This window comes from Nelumbo nucifera, chromosome 2 (genome assembly GCF_055504915.1).
Source record: "Nelumbo nucifera cultivar China Antique chromosome 2, China Antique-T2T, whole genome shotgun sequence".
NCBI classification, from domain to species: Eukaryota; Viridiplantae; Streptophyta; class Magnoliopsida; order Proteales; family Nelumbonaceae; genus Nelumbo; species Nelumbo nucifera.
This window is the reverse complement of record NC_142650.1, coordinates 106484506-106488449: the sequence shown is the minus strand read 5'-3', so window position 1 is coordinate 106488449 and position 3944 is coordinate 106484506. Positions and strand designations below refer to the sequence as shown.

Below are 3944 nucleotides of genomic sequence, written 5' to 3'. Positions count from 1 at the left end.
ATGTTTTCGAAGTCCTTGTATTTTTTTTATATGTCAATTGGATATTGTATCTGAACAAATTGTTCTGGATATTATAGCAATTAATTTTGTAAATTAATAGATTTTGTTTTAAATTGCATTTTTTATTTAAGTTGTTTATAATATATCAATTGTCATGAGATTTGTATTAAACATCTATTAAAGTGATGAATGTTGGAATTAAAGTGTAGGTACAAAAAATGATGCAATTAACCTAGTATAAAAATAATAAAAAAAGAAATATCAAAGCCGACGGTCATCCAACCACCAATTAAACATAAATAGGACCTAAGGCGACGGTCATATGAGATCTAATCCGGGGGTTTAGACCGCCACTTAAAAACTCAAGCGGCATTTGACAAAACCTAAGGCAGCGGTTTAGATGGCCACCAAAAGATGCAATTTATGTTTGACAAAACCTAAGGTGGCGGTCTTTACTGTTGGCTTTATTGATGCTAAGCCGGTGGTTCTGATTGACCGCCGTTTTAGCGTATTTCGAACTGTCTCAGACCGGCCATCCAAGGCGGTGGTCTTTTTCATCTGAACCGGCGGTCCTGATCTAAGGCGGCATGGCTTAGGGGGCGGATGCCTGACTGCCGCTTAGATCAAGGGTGGCGGTCTAAAGGCCTAAGCCGGAGACCGCCGGCTTGACCAATTTTCTTGTAGTGCAATCTCCGTGGAGGTGCAGCAACGTTTCATATCTTGTGCTGTTTGGAAGGACATTTGAAGAAGCGGGTCGTATGGGTGATTCAGTGTGGCACCTCTCCTTGATTTTTGAATGCCATATGGGAACGGCAGAGTTAACATTCTATTGAAGCAAAGGAAAGTTCACCGGATGATTGACTTTCAGAGGAAGGGGTAGGTATGACATGTCGTTCAGATCGGGAAATAAACAGCAACGAAGCACCTTCTCGATGTATGAAACATATGGCTGGCGTCGAGGCGAGGGATTTTGTAGCGGTCGACAGCAAACTTATCGGAGGCGCACCCTCTCTGTTCAGCATGGAAGCAAATCTCCCCCTGCGGCTATCCCTCTCTACAGCTATCCTTGCGAAAAGTTCCCCTCGCACAGTGGTAAGGGTTTGGCCGTTTGGGTCATGGGGGTTTTCTTCACACTTTCAGTGATCCGTGAAGCACTAGATACTTTTCCTCAATCGCCACATCACCGTCCATGTATGCGCCATGTCAAATGTGTGTTTCGTGGAAAGCGAAGCATCCGTTTCCATTTATCAGTTGTTTTTTTTTTTTTTCTGGATGACAAATCTCACCAAACAGCTGATTATCAGTTGTGACACCTACCTGGCAGCGATTATTGAAAAACGTCCACGGTTCCAAATACAGCTAAAGAAATACACTTGATTGAGCCCACAAACGCCCACGGTTCCAAAGACGGCTAAAAAAATACACTTGATTGAGCCACAAGTGGCAACATCTTGTCCGTGTCTATCTTATACGTCTCAGAAAAGAAACAATTATACCATCAAACAGTTTGTCAAGTAGTGCATTAATACTAATATAAATCATGCTCATTGTTGGAATATCAATGATGCCGGACATTGACCATGACCAAAGCACACGGCTTTCCAAATAAGGGATTAATCATCAACCGATCAAGTGACATGGAGCTCATCTTCGTTGACTTCTCAAAAGATGCTCTGATAGCGATACATGCCCCACAATCTCCATCTATATATGCACATCACATTTTTTTGGTCGTAAAAAGCATCTCAAACAGAGAAATGGATACTCCTTTGCTCTCCGTTCTCCTTCTCTTCCTCCTCGTTTCCTGTTCTCTGCCATCTCTTACGCTCTCTGCTTATTCTTTCCGCTGCCATGCATCTGACAAAAGAGTCCTCTGGAAAATAAAAAAATCTCTGAAAATCCCCCATTACTTTGATTCCTGGAATCCCAGCACCGATTGCTGTAACTGGAACTACGTCGGATGCGATCCTTCAGACCGCGTTACCCAAATCCTATTCTACAACATCCACACTCCTTTCAAGATCCCAGAGGCCGTCGGTGACCTTCCATTCCTGAAGACTCTCGACTTCGATGACATACCCAATTTCACTGGTTCCATCCCCTACTCCATCACAAAACTTCAGAACCTCGAAATACTCCGCATATGGAACACCAGCCTCTCCGGTCCTATCCCTGAATTTCTAAGCCAATTAAAAAATCTCAGATATCTCCATCTGGGGTACAACCAACTTTCTGGTCCAATCCCATCTTCTCTTGCAAACCTTAACAAGCTGCAAAGTCTTGACCTCCTTTCGAACAAATTCACCGGAACCATACCCGACTCATTTGGGAGTTTCAAAGACGGCGAATACGGCGTTTTCTCTCTCCATCTATCTCACAACCAGCTCTCCGGTGGAATCCCAACATCGATTAATGTCTCAAGCATCGACCTGTCGCATAACAAACTCAGTGGGGACGCATCAATGTTGCTGAGGGAGAATGGAGCAGCGGAATGGATCTACTTATCTCACAACCAACTCGACTTTGATCTGACGAAGGTGAAGTTTCCAAAGAATTTAAAAGTTTTAGATTTGTCCCACAACCAGATTCACGGCAACATTCCGAAGCAGTTAATTAATAAGTTGGATTTGGAAAGCATGGATTTGAGTTATAATCAGCTGTGCGGAAAGATTCCGTTCGGTGGGAATGTGCAGAAGATGGGTGCCAAATCCTTTGCCCATAATCGCTGTTTGTGCGGCCCACCACTCCCGAACAAGTGCAAGTAAACCAGTCGGCATCCAGTGAAAGAAGACACTTGTAATCACTGCCTGAGAATTTAGATTTCAATAATAATAGTAATAATTTCTTGCAACGAGGAATTTGCTAGAACATGCAGATATGAATGTTGTTCTCTTATTTTTAATTTTTTTTAGTGAATAGCTAAGATAAAGTTCTATCTGTTCATGTTGTAACTTTTCTTGGCGTCATGTCCCTGCTTCCATGCCAGCTATAAGATATTTTTCTACTTTCTGTCATATATACTGACGATCATTTGGTTGAGAAATGTCTTACCTGCAAGGAAATTAATTTCAACGGTAACATAGGCTCATGGTTTGATGAAATTCGTTTAGTGGAACTAATTTGCCAGTCATGATTTAGAATTTTCTTGTCCAGTTCACCAGTGAAAAAAGGTTTCTTTTGAAGGATTCACTGTGTTTTTCATATTTATGCAATATTCAATAAATAAAAAAAGATGGTTACTAAAGAGAGAGATTTGAATTTTTTTTTGGAAATAGTAAAATAATCCATATATAAATTAAATGGCTCTATTTTAATATTTTACTTCGAAATTCCGTTTTAAGCTCTTATGATCATGAATTAGAGTTAAGTCGGATTGCCAAACTCAAAAAAGGATTTCAAATTACATTGAGTTAGTTCTTTAGGGTTCAAGCCCATACAAAGAGTAGCAAATTCCCAATCCAACCTTATCGAAGTTGCACCCCAGTTCGGAGTTGGATTTGCTCCTCATAAATCTATCCTCCCACTCATCTCACCCCCTTTCTGCAGCCGCACATCATGAAACAATCTTCCTACTTTTACGTTTTTATTCATGGGGAGATATTGCAAGGATTATGATGTGGCCGTAGGGCTGGCAATCTTAATCCCAACCCATTCGATCCACCCACCTTGGAACCCACTCATACCTATCCATTCTATTGGTGGATCAATATGGGTCGAACAACCCATTAGGGTCAGTGGAAAAGGGTTAGACTGGATTGGGTCGAGGGTACCCATTAGGGTCAAGATGGGTTCAGTCGAGGGGGTCAAGGGTTGGATCAATGATTTTGCCAAGCTTCACAATAAAAAATGTATTTGAGTTGAGGGGGTCAAGGGTTGGGTCGACCACTCCACCTAGTGCATTAACATTCTACTTCAATTCCAATCCACCAAGCAAAATGAGATTT

The 3944-nt window shown here is 41.5% G+C and overlaps 1 pseudogene across 1 annotated transcript; it reads left to right on the top strand.

Annotated features, from left to right (window-relative positions):
* The first annotated feature begins 1728 nt into the window (after positions 1-1728).
* Positions 1729-2937, top strand: LOC104603587 (polygalacturonase inhibitor pseudogene; annotated as a pseudogene). The gene has a single exon (XR_016082011.1). The product of XR_016082011.1 is annotated as a polygalacturonase inhibitor pseudogene (transcript).
* Positions 2938-3944: the final 1007 nt, after the last annotated feature.